This window comes from Chrysochloris asiatica, unplaced genomic scaffold (genome assembly GCF_000296735.1).
Source record: "Chrysochloris asiatica unplaced genomic scaffold, ChrAsi1.0 scaffold00033, whole genome shotgun sequence".
In the NCBI taxonomy this organism is placed as follows: domain Eukaryota; kingdom Metazoa; phylum Chordata; class Mammalia; order Afrosoricida; family Chrysochloridae; genus Chrysochloris; species Chrysochloris asiatica.
In genome coordinates this window covers 15,124,413-15,137,996 of record NW_006408551.1, presented here as the reverse complement: position 1 = coordinate 15,137,996, position 13,584 = coordinate 15,124,413, and the positions used below count along the sequence as shown (strand labels likewise).

The following is a 13,584-nucleotide window of genomic DNA, read 5'->3' as shown; positions in this document are numbered from 1 at the left end:
TCACCTACAACCAAGGGTTGTAATAAGACAAGGTTACAATCAAAAGCTATAGTTCATAAAAAGTAACCATTCATTTCTCTTTGTATACTCTTATAACTGTTTCCACCTAATACTCATCTTTATTCACTTTTCCTCTGCAGGGTTTTCATATTAGCAGGTATAAGTGCATTGTAGTACATATACGCGATATAACTTACATATTCTTGAAATTCCAGGTTGTTTTCAGTTTCTTAAACAAATACAGGACAAAAACATTAATTTTACAGAAAAATAGACAATCTGACACAGTGGTTTAACAATTCAAGCTGTAAGATGGTATAATAATTTTAAGGATCCATTCAAAGGTTATTTTTCCCATCATCTAGATCGTACATTGGCCAAGCTGTATTACAGGAAAACACCATTTTCTTTGATGCCATAGGAGGGACCCCATACAGAAACCAGTTAGAAGTATGCCTTATAGTGCTTTTCTTTAGGATTGAGGCCTATATTTATTTTAGATACAGAGGTTAACCTTAACGGAAAGAGAAGGGACACTTCTAGGGAATTACTTCCTGCCTATTGTGCCCCAATGTGCGCACCCAGAATAAAGGACGGTGAGTGCAGGAGACACAGAGCCGAAGACTCCCAAGAAAAGATTCTTGGAGTGTTTGGTTACTCTGCTTCTGGGCTCACCTGTCCAAATGGCCAGCGGGCCTCTCATGGCTGTGCGTTCATAACAGACAGATAGCGTCCAGACTTTGCTGTTCAGACCATTTTTAAGCGTTTCTTGGCTTTGGAGAGTTTCGAACCAGGAGTCCACTCTGCGCCAGCAGTGAGGACCGTCTCCCTAAGCCCTGTGAGATTTTCTACCAGCCAGGTGCCAGACAACTCACTCTCACCACGCACTCCTGCACACAAGACTTCCCTTTTTTAAAATTTCATTAACATACATTTTAAGACTGTTGGCTTACTATGAGAATTCCCCATAGCACCTAAGTGTTCCATAGTTGGAGCCGTGGTACCACACAGACCAGGCGTGACAAGCGGCACTTTGGCGGCTCCTTGCACCCAACCAACCACACAGAGTTGATGGCTGTTCCACACCACCCCCCTCCACCCCCTTTAGGGGAGTTCCTAACTGAGGCCTTTAGGTGAGACCTTGGAGGGGATCAGCCTTTCACTTCTGTCCGTTAAGGACAGGCCTGACTGAATTTAACCCAGGCTCCAGGACCTTAACTGTTCCAGAAATCCTGGTTCATCCTCTAGTTCAACCTGCTCGGAAGAAGTAGGTGAGGCAGCTGGCTGCCCCAACTCAGAGGAGGAGGTGGTAGTGTGGTGGTAGTGTGCTATCTCATCCCCAGAGGGGAGCTCACTATCAGCCACTCCCCAGCTCTGATCCGGTGTCTCAAGGGGCCAGCGCTGTAGGTTTCCCAGTCAGGGAACCAAATGTTATAGCAGTTTTAGATTAGAGAGTGTCACTGCGCCTCTTGATCCATCATTGAAGAAACCGAGGCTACTCGGAGAGGTGAAGCAGAGTTTCAGATTTTATTAAGCCCACTGGCTCAGAGAAGCTAATTATTCCAGATTCTGAGCACTGAATACAGGGTTGTTGTTGTTGTTAAGTGCCGTCGAGTCGGTTCCGACTCATAGCGACCCTGTACAGGGTTTCCAAGGCTGTAAATCTTTACAGGAGCAGAACGCCTCATCTTTCTCCCGTGGAACCCCTGGTAGTTTCGAACTGCTGACCTTGCGGTTCACAGCCCGATTCGTAACCACTATGCTACCAGAGCTCCTTAATGAAGACATATATGGGGTCAGAATCCGGGAGGGGTTAGGTTGCGAACCTGTCTGAAGGCAGGATGGAAACCAGAGGATTGGTTCAACTCCGTACCCTGATTACCATTCTAGTTTGACTCCTGGGCGGAGAGGATTGGTTCCACTCAGCAGTAACCTGGTTAACATTTTAGCTTGTCTCCTGGGCAGAGATGGCAGTGAATGTTTTTACCTTTTTCTGTTCAATAACAATTAGTCACTATTGAATCATAAGAATCTTATCCCCATCTCTTTTTACCAGACCCGTCTAGACAAGATGAAAACTATTCAGTGGGGACTCTATCTTCCCCAACACACTCTTAAACTAAACTCCCTCTTGAAAGTTTGTAAGCCAATCACTTCAAGCCTTTATCACCCTCTCATTTTAGGCAGCTAATGTCTAAGTTTAGTGTAGTGGTTACGAATTGGGCTGTGAACCACAAGGTCAGCAGTTCGAAAACTACCAGCAGTTCCGTGGGAGAAAGATGAGGCATTCTGCTCCCGTAAAGATTTACAGCCTCGGAAACCCTGTGCAGGGTCACTATGAGTGGGAACCGACTCCACAGTACTTAACAACAACAGTGAGTCGGTACTGACTGGATGACACCTAACAACAACAACAACCCCTGGTTTAAACCAAAATATAGATGGTATAAAACTTTGCAAGTTGATTGTAATAATCAATAATTAAGACAAAAACTGGCTGTGAGCACTCACCGTATGTTAAATTTATATCAAAATACATTTTGATACACCATATTTCATCAATTTTAATGTGTATTTCTTTTCACATTTTAACTTCTCTGAAACTGTGATGTATCTTTTAATTGTTGACAGTAAACAATTATAAATTTAGTATGGTTATGTTTCTTCCTTAGAGGTAAATTTAAAAACAGTGCACCTTAGAATAGATGGCTCCCTCTTAGAGCCAATGAACTATAGAAAGGCTGGACAGAGGATTGTTGTTGTTAAGTGCATCAAGTTGGTTCCAACTCATAGTAACCCTAAGCACAAAGAGTGCCATCTCACAAATGTTAAGCTTGAGCCCACACTGCTGTTGCCGCTGTGCCAATCCATCTTGTTGTGGGTTTTCTTCTTTTTCACTGACTCTTTACTTTACCAACCGTGGTGTCCTTGTCCAGAGACTGGTTGGTCCATCCTAATATTAAGTCCAAATTATGTGCGACAGGGTCTCCCCATTCTGGCTTTTAAGGAACATTCTGGTTGTACTTCTTCCAACACAGATTTGTTTGTTTTCGTAGCATTCCATGGTACTTTTGATATTCTTTTCCAACACCATTACTCAAATGCATCACTTCTTCTATGGTCTTCCTTCTTCACTGTTCACCTTTCACATGCATATGAGGTTATTGTAGATACCATGGATTGGGTCAGGTGAACCTCAATCCTCAAACTGGTATCTTTGCTCTTGAGCACTGGTAAAGAAGTCTTCTGCAGCAGATTTGTGTAATGCAGCATGTCTTTTGATTTCTTGACAAAAGTTTTACTTGTAAGTTATATTAATTATATTGTTTGATGGTTTCTGCATTCTGTTGGGTCACCTTTCTTTGGAATTGGCACAAATATGGATAGCTTTAAAATGGCTGACCAGGTAGCTGTCTTCCAAATTTCTGGCATAGGTTAGTTAGTGCCTCCAGCACTTTGTAAATTCATTGAAAATTTTCATTTGTATTCTGTCAATTCCTGTAAGCTTGTTTTTCACCAATGTCTTCACTGCAGTTTGGACTTCGATGGTTCTTAATCATATGTTACCTCATGAAATGGTTGAACATCAGCCTTTTCCTTTTGGTACAGTGATTCTGTATAGAACTTCCATCTTTTTTGGATTTCTAAATTTTTTATTGTGAGTTGAGTGAAGGGTTACAGACACCATCATCAGTTTTACATTCAACAAATCATACACCTTGTTTCATCTCAATGATTGCAATCCCCTGCATGCAACAATTATCCAGCTTCCTCCCCGTGGCTCCTATTTCCATTCCGCACATCTTCTTATCCTTTCTCAACTTTGTCCTTAGGTACTTGTTGCTGTTTTGATTTCGAATGGTTGACTGTCCTCTCATTCATAGTGAACATACCTTATTAGTATTGTTGTTCCCCCAATATAACTATCTACTGCTTGAGGAGTTTAAGCTTTTTAACCTCAAGTGCTTCTGATAGGCAATAAGGTCTCTCCACTTTGTCGGGTTGAAACTCAGAAACCTCCCAGTTTTGTGTAAGCTCTGGAAATTTTTCAATTTACAGTTTTCTAACAGCTCTTTACTCAGTCTTGTGCAGTTTTCTCCTATGAATTTTTAGCTTTAGTATTCAGAAACAGGCTCCAAAGAACTCCAGTGCAGATTTTTTCCGTTCCTTTTCTACCTACTCTCTCTTCTAAGTCCTTTGCCCCATCAATTCTAGCATCCATAGCTCCCTCACTCTCTGATCTCTGTCTCCCCAGAGACTGCTTTGATCTATCCTGATTCTTCTTCCTTGCTGTGTAATAAAGGAAGCCCCTTCATGCAGAATGCCAGGATGAACACTTGGCTGAATATATATATATATATTTAGGGTTTAAAATCTTGGACTACTTGCTGTCTAATGTGTGAAAATGACAATTCCTATATTTTGTATAGTTTTTTAGTTGTTTACTCTGGGAGAACAAATCAAGTACCAAGTAATTTATCATGGTAGAGGGATTTGCTGCTTAATTTATCATTTAATCATGGCCGTCTTATTTTACCGATACTTCTACTTCTAGTCCCTTCCTAGAGATCATATCATAGACTCTACCAATTTTATATTAGTGCTTGACAATCTAATTGCAAACTCAGTTTTGAGTGGTTGGAATAGATAGCAGCACCACTTGAATTGGGATCTGTGCTACAAAGGCTAAAATGGGCAATGTGGTTGTCAGTACTTTCATCATGCCTTCGAATCTTTGGCTCAGCTTTTTAAATTTTTATATAATTTATTCAAATGTCAATTATTGTGCAGCCTTTTTATTAAACTGATGCTTATGGTCCGTCTTTTAAAAACCAAACATAATGGTTTTAAATGATAAATTTCAGCACTGATATCAATTAATGATCATCTAAATGTTATGCTCTTGTTACTTATTTATGTAGTGTAATTGGGTAAATAGCTGTTTGGCAGGAAAATTTAAAGACTTAGTAATTAATCATTTGACACCTATTATTTATTATCTAATATAATTATCCAAATTAAGGCATTTTTATTAGCTAATATTCTTCCCTTAACCATTTTAATTGCCTCCAATAAGAGAATTAAACATTTCTACATATTAAGATTTCCCAAAACAGTTTCTGAAAGCTACAGAGTAAACAGTGTAAATTACACAAAGCCTTTAACACTCTAACCAAAACACTGACCTACTGTAAACACCTTGTAAAAACACAAGAGACCTGTATTTTCTTTCAATGGAAATGATATTACAGTATACTTTTTTCCTGGGAATATGAATGGTGATGTTATTTAGAAAACTATTTTTGGCTTTCTTAATAAACTCAGGTGGGAGTATAATGTGAGTACTGATACTTTGTTTTATTTTACTTTAAAGGTGTAATGCTGGTAATAAATGGAAAAACTCAAGATTTCACAGTATTCTTCCATTTTAGCTTAAAATCAGTGAGGCAGTCTGGTATAATAAAAGGATCACTAGAATCCAGATGCTCCCTCACCTACCTTTATGGAGTCCTGGTATGGCGCTGTAGGATAAACACTAGACTGCAATGTCCATTTGAACCTCAAGGTGGAGGTTCAAACCCACCAGCCGCTCCTTAGAAACCTTCTACAGGGTTGCTTTGAGTGGTAACAACAACAAAAATTAGGCAATCTCGGTTTTTATCATTACTGTCAAAACTTACTACCCGTATTGGTTGTGATATAGTTCACTCATCATTGTGAATTCTATAAAAAGGGCATTTTTTGTCCACATTTCTGACACTAATCACAGAATAGAATTGTACATGAAAGGAACGAGCAGTTCACTGGTGATATGAACTGTACTTGGGGCAGGAGTCATCCGAGAATTCCATGATCAAGTGGAGTGGTTCTCAACACTGAGACCCAAAGTCTCGTTTTAGGCTGTTTCATCTACTAGGTTTTGTTTGCGGGCTTTTTCCCCCAATTAAAAAATAATAATAATTAATTTTTCAACCAGTTACAGTCACTTCTCTTTGATGGTCAAGTCTCCAAGGCTTCATTAATATATGCAACAATGGAATCATCATGCAATCAAGATCCAGAAGAATTAACATCACCCCCAAAATTCCCTACAAACTGTCTCTTTGTAATCAAATTCTCCCCAAACTACTGTAAATCTTGACAACCATTGATATGTTTGCTGTCTCCATAGTGTTGCCTTTCCCAGAAGGTCATATAAATGGGATTGTACAGTATGTAGCCTTTTTAGACCCATACAAAGTTATCCTTTTATAATAGATATAATTTTTATAATACTTGACCACAGTGATGTGAAAGGAACAAAGATTTCGGGACCTAAATTTGCAGATGGGACACAACTCAAATTGAGAAAAACAGCTGCAAATAGCCATTAATAGTTGGAACAAGGAACATGCAAAGTATGAATCTAGGAAAAATGGAAGTTGCCAAAAATGAAATGGAACTCATAAAGATTGTTATCGTAGGTATTAGTGAACTAAAATAAATCAGTATTGACCATTTTGAATCAGGCAATTATATGGTTTACTACGTCTGGAATGACAAATTTAAGAGTAATGACGTCATATTCATTGTCAAAAAGAAAATTTCTAGGCTCTAGCTTGAAGTACAATGCTGTCTGTGATAGGATAATATCCATACACCTACAAGGAAGACTGGAGACCTGGTGTAGCGCAGTGGGTTAATGCGCTAGACTGCAAGGTTCAAATGCAAGGTTGGCAGTTCAATCTGACCAGTTGCTATACAGGGTCGCGAAGAGTCAGAACTGACTCCATGGCACTTAACAACAACAACACAAGGAAGACCAGTCAATACCACTACTAATCATGTTTATGCACCAACTGCTAAAGACAGTAATGATGAAAGTGAAGACTCCTACCAACTTTTAGGAGCTCTGGTAGCGTAGTAACAGCAGTTCTGCTCCCATAAAGATTTATAACCCCAGAAACCTAATACAGGGTTGTTAAGAGTCAGAAAGAACTCGATGGCATATAACCACCACCACCACAACAACTTCTATAGTCTAGAATTTATCAAACATGCAATCAAGACATACTGATAATTACTGGTGATTAGGATGCAAAAGTTGGAAACAAAGAGGAAGGATCGGTCGTTGGAAAATATGGTCCTGGTGATAGGAATGATGCTGAAGACCACATGATAGTATTTTGCAAGACCAATGACTTATTCATTGTAATTACCTTTTTTTAAACAACATAAAAAGCAACTATACACATGGACCTCACCAAGTGGAATGCACAGGAGTCCAGTTGACTACATCTATGGGAGGAGATGGTGGAGAAGCTCAATATCATCAGCCAAAACAAGGCTAGGCGCAGACTGTGGAAGAGACCATCATTTGCTGAAATGCAAGTTCAGACTGAAGTTGAAGAAATTTAAAACAAGTCCATGAAAGCCAAAGTATGACCTTGAATACTTCCCATTTGAATTTAGTGACCGTCTTAAGATTTGTCGCATTAGACACTAATGACCAAGACCAGATGAGTCGTGGGATGACATCAATAACATCATATAGGGAAAAAGCAATAGGTCATTAAAAATACAGGAAAGAAAGAAAAAAATGCAGGAAAGAAAGAAAAGACCAAAATGAGTGTCAGAAGAGAATCTGAAACTTGTAATAGAAAGAAGCTAGAGCAAATAGAAGAAGTAAGGAAGTAAAAAGTAAATGTAATCAGAAAATTTGTCTTGAGAAGACAAAGTGAAGTATTAATGACATAGAAAGTATCAAAAGAAGATAGAATAAAAAACAGTGTCACTATATCAAAAGAAGTGGTTGATGTTCAAACATTTCAAGAACTAGCATATAATCAAGAACTGATGGTACTAAAGGAAGAAGTTCAAGCTGCACTGAAGGCATTGACAAAAATCAAGCCTCCAGATTTGATGGAATACAAATTGAGACATTTCAATAATTGATGAGGCTCTGGAGGCACTCACTCAACTATGCCAAGAAATTTCGAAGACAGCTACCTTGCCAACTGACTGTAAGAGATCATTATTTGTGCCCATTCCAAAGAAAGGTGGCCCAACCTAATGTGTCAATCATTGCACAATATCATTAGTATCACAAACAAGTAAATTTTTGCTAAAGATAATTCAAAATGGTTGCAGCAGTGCCTCAACATGGAACTGCCTAAAATTCAAGCACATTCAGAAAAGATCATGGGACTAGTGATATCATTGCTGACATCAGTCAAATGAATCTTAGCTGAAAGCAGAGAATACCAGAAATATACTTAATTGTGCTTTATTTACTATATGAAGTCTTTCAAACCCACGAGCCGCTCCTCAGAAACCTTCTACAGGGTTGCTTTGTTCTGTTCGAGTGACTGACTGCCTTTTGGTCTATGTGCAGACAGGTTCCTCATGAGCACAATTATGTATTCTGGAATACAGATTCTTCGTCCATGTTATTCTAGTGTGTCATGACCCAAACTCTGGAACAGAACAAAGGGGCACTGAATGGTTTAAAATCAGGAAAGTTGTGTGCCAGGTTTGTATTCTTTCACCATATTTATCTAATCTATATGATGAGCAAATAATCTGAGAAGCTGGATTATTATGAAGAATAATGTGGCATTCAGATTGGAGGAAGACTCATTAACACCTACTATATGCAGTTGACACAATTTTGCTTGCTGGAAGTGAAGAGGACTTAAAATATTCATTGATGAAGATCAAAGACTCCAGCTGTCAGTATGGATTGCACTTCAATGTAAAGGAAAAAACAATTCTTACAACTTGGCCAATAAATGATGTCATCAATGGATAAAAGATTGAAGTTGTCAAAGACTTTGATTTGTTTGGATCCACAATTAACACTCATGGAAGCAGCAGTCAAGAAATCAAACAATGTATTTCATTAGGCCAATCTGCTACATAAGACTTCTTTAAAGTATTAAAGAGCAAAGATATCAGTTTAAGAACTAAGCTGTGCCTGACCCAATCCATGATGTTTTCAATAGCCTCATATGCATGTGAGAGTTGGACAATGAATAAGGATGACTATTGAAAAATTGATGCATTTGAGTTATAGTGTTGGCAAAGAATGTTGAAAGTACCAGAACAACAAACAGGTCTGTGTTAGAAGAAGTACAGTCAGAGTGCTTCTTAGAATCCATGATGGAGAGACTTGTCTCTTGTACTTTGGACTCACTGGGAGGCACATCATGCTTTGAAAAGTGGAGAGTCAGTGAAAATCCCCCAACAAGATGGATTGACACAGTAGCAACAGCATGGGCTTAAATGTAAAAACAATAATGAGGATGGCACAGAACTGGGCAGTGTTTTGTTCTATTGTGATAGGGTTGCTGTGAGTCAGAACGAACTCAATGACACCTAACAAGAGCAACAACAGCATCCTGAAGTACAATTCATAACGAATATAGTCTATTCAGACACATGTGATTTCAAAATAGTCAACATAACAAGTTAAAGGAAAACAATTTATAATAAAATAATATGTATCTCAAATGTGAAAATGCTTATGCAAATGGTTTTAGACATAATTAAGTTATCAGATGTTTGCACCTACTTTAATGATAAAATTTGGTTTTAATGTCAATAAGATCAGAAACTCTTCTGTATAAGGAGTACAGGAAAATGAAAAGGCAGAGGCATGATGTAATTTTTCCAAAATGTGCATAGTTCTTGGTAAAGATCCAAACAAAACCAAGTACAATATCCCATTACTAGGCATAGTAGTTGCAGTTCTGGAAAATTCAGTGTACATTAAATATTGTATATTTATACATAAAATGGAGTTGGCTTCTAGGTTCAGAAAATTGTCAATAGCCTTTTCACCTACCTGTATGTCCAGATTGTAGGACAACTCACATGTGGTTCTGTCCCATGTATAGCAGGACATCCATCATCTCTGGCCTCCATCCTGTAAAAGCCTAAAGCATCATCATTATTATAACAACCCAAACTATTTCACAAATTTCTGAAATTCTTCCTATCTGTGACTGCTGAGAGCAAGATGAAGTGTCTCTCATCTATCTAGTGATCTCATCCTGGCTCAGAGCACACTGATCTTCTGATTACCACTTGAATTGCCTGAAATGCTTTGGAATGCTGACATTTGTATCCTAGTCACCAGATATATATGTCCCATATCTAGGTTAACAAATTATTATTTTGGGTTACCCAGTTGTTGTTGTTTTAACTAGTTCGGTCTGAAACAGTCTCTGATAGCCCAGTCAACTTGGAAGTAACAAAATCTGGAGATTTGACAACACTGAATGAACTTCCTGTTTTGTGGTAATGCTGCCAAGTTATTGTTTCCTCAATGGTGGCAGGGTGTGGTGGTATTGTGCCGTGGAATCGGTTCCGACTCATAGTGATTCTATATAAGATTTCTGACTCTATAAATCTTTATGAGAGCAGAAAGCCTCATCTTCCTCTCCAGGAGTGACTAGTAGATGCACATTGCTGACCTTACGTTAACATCCCAGGTTGTAATCCACTACACTACCAGGGTTTTCTCAATAGGACTTGTTTTTCAATGAGTTGATCTTGTTTGATGAAATTTTGAGTGTGTCCTTTTAAAAATTCAAGATTGTGTATTTTGCATGACAAAGCTTCCTATAGGAACAAAAATACTGTTCAGTATTTATCTGAATGAAGCCAGTCACATAATTTGGCATTGACTGATTTTCACTATTTCTATGGATACAGAATCTGGCTGCTAACCTCAAGATCAGCAGTTTGAAAATTCCAGCTCTCCCGCACGAGAAAGATGAGGGTTTCTGCTCCCGTAAAGATTTGCAGTCTCGGAAACCCTATTTAGGGTCACTATGAGTCGGAGCCAACTCCATGCCACATAACACCACCACCACCATGGATACCTGATTTGGCATTGTAGGATCAGAATTGGACTGCAAACCACAAGGTCAGTGGTGCCAACTCACCAGTAGCTTCTCAGAAACCCAATACAGAGTTGCTGAATCAGAATTGACTCAAAGGCACTTAACAACAATAATAACATGGAAGGAAAGAAAACATATCATGTTCAGGAATTTAAGGCAAGATGCCTCAAGAAACAAGTATTCACCAAGTTGAGTGCAGCATGAAATAATTAAAATTTTATCATAATTATATAAAAGTGGCCTTATTGACAGGAGCAGGTAGCAAGATGGCAGACTAGGCAAAAAATGCTATATAGACACTTTACTGCAAAGATAAGGAAAACCAAATGCAAACAGGCAGATGATAGCCCTGGAACCCTGAACTTCAGATGAAGGGATAGACAAGTGGATTGAATGCTTCCTAGGAGAGAAAGCTGAACAGATGCACCAAAAAAAAAAAAAGAGGAGACCTGTGCTGGCTGACGAGACACAATACAGCCAACTTAAGTTTTGTGAATAGCTTCAGAGACAAGATAGCATATTGATATTGCGAAAACATGCTAGCCACTCTCGGAGATAAAGGCACACATTTTTTCTCGTTCACGACAATTCCCTATTCTTTACTACTTTCTGATCTCTTTCCCTTTTACTCACTCCTCCCCCAATTGTGTTTTTTTTTCTCTTCAATTCTTTAAAAATATTTTTTTTCCTCCTTTCCCTCTTTTCTGTTTTTGTGTTCTTTTTCTAGCTGTTTACTGCTATTTTTTCTTTTTCTTTTTTTGTTGCTGTTATTCACTTGTGTCTTTGTTTCATTGTCTTTCTCTCTTGTGTGTGTGTCTTCTCTTCTTGCCTCACCAGATAGAGGACAGCAATCCTACCCATACAACTCAGTCACAACCATACCCTCTGCAACCCCACCCATCCAGCAAGAGCCAATACCAGCTGCCATACACTTGATTGACATTAGCAACCTACATCAGCAAACCCATTCTAAGCTGAGCTGCACAAATAATGAACAGAGAACAGTACACAAACTTCCATCCCTTAATCATACCCAGCAGTAGGTAGTTGGTGAGTGCCGAAGAATACACCAACATACAATCATCAAATTACTACAAGTACAACAACAACACAATGCCTCAGAAGCAAGGCAAAGTGATACAGACAAGTGCAGAGGCAGAGGGAAAAAAGACATTGGAACTACCTGAAACATAATTCTAGAGAATGATATTTATACATGCTAGAAAGTTTGAGAAAAACAAGGAATGATTCAGGAAAACACTACAGGAATAATCAAATGCAGTAGATAAAGGATTGGAGACAATACAAAACCTACAAATAAAAATACACAAGATTAATACTCAGATTTCAGAAATGGAAAATACATTGAAAGGACAAAGAAGTAGATTTGAATCAATACAAGCCTGAGCTTAAAGATAAATCTCTCAATACCAATAGGCTAGAAGAATAAACAGGAAAAAAAGAATGAAAAAAATCAGAAAAAAAGCCTAAGATTCATGTGGGACACTGCTGGGGACAGCATACACAGACCCTGGGTTGATCAGTGGCCCTGTGACATGGACGAAAATCCAACCCCGTGGCCCTCGTCAGGACTGCGAGCCATGGACCCTGAGGGCCAAGGAAGTGACCTCCTGACATCCAGGGTTCATTGGTTTTTGCGAACTCACTGGTTGGCTACCTCTGTATAATTTTCTTTGGTCCTAATATTGTTCATTCTATTCTTCTAACTCCAGTAATTGTATCTTCTGAGAAAATGGTTTCTTTTACAATGCCTCTCTTAATGCCTCCACTGTGTTGACAGTGCGTGGAGTCCTGGGAAGAAATCTTTCTGAGGAACAAGCGATAGCCACCTGGGATGGAAGTCAGAACTGCTCCTTATTTGATTATTCAGTTATGTTTGATATCCATGAACAATAATGGGTTTGAAACCCCTTTTTAGAGCTGAGGCAGTAAAAAGTTTCCTCAGATAATTCAGAAAGGCCAGGAACAGGCATATTATTATATATATAATATATTATATATTATACATGCCTGAGTGTTAAAAAAAAAGAGCTAAAATGAATAGACAGAAATACTGTTAAATGATGGTACATGGAGGGGATTATAATCATTGTACACTCAGGTGAAATTATAGATGTACAGTCTTCAGAAATTAACTGATTCCAGCCAGGGAATTGAATAATCTTTTTCTAAACAAGTCATTTGCAGGAATCATAATATCTGTCACACTTTAATAACAAACAGATGGGATGTTCCTTTTGTAATTACTGATGCCTCTTTAAACTGAGTTACTGACTATAAGATTCCATCTTATATCAAAATAAATTCTCCTGAAAAGATCTGTCTTCCCTTGAGGCTAATCCTTTATAGACATTTGTTTCATGAGCTCCTTACAATATGATTGTCTTTGATTTTGCTTGAATAAGATGTGGTTTTCAGTGTGTTAGCTTACAATTCCACTGTACTTAGAAGCTATTTCATGCCAATCTGTAAAGATTTTGAGTTACTATATCATAGAATAATGAACTCCCATAGGCATGGTTTGCTAACTGTCTGAGCTCTTCTTGTCTAGATATAATAGTGCAACATATATCCTGCAATTCCGTATTATAAGCTAGCAACTTCCTCTAGAAACTGCCATTAGCAGCAAAAATAAATTGTATAAACTATTGGTTTATGTGCACTGAAGGAGTGG

At 38.4% G+C, this 13,584-nt stretch overlaps 1 pseudogene; it reads right to left on the bottom strand.

Annotated features, from left to right (window-relative positions):
- The window catches only part of LOC102815534, a 10,232-nt pseudogene extending 6,010 nt beyond the window's left edge, over window positions 1-4,222 (bottom strand).
- Between the last annotated feature and the right edge of the window lie 9,362 nt (window positions 4,223-13,584).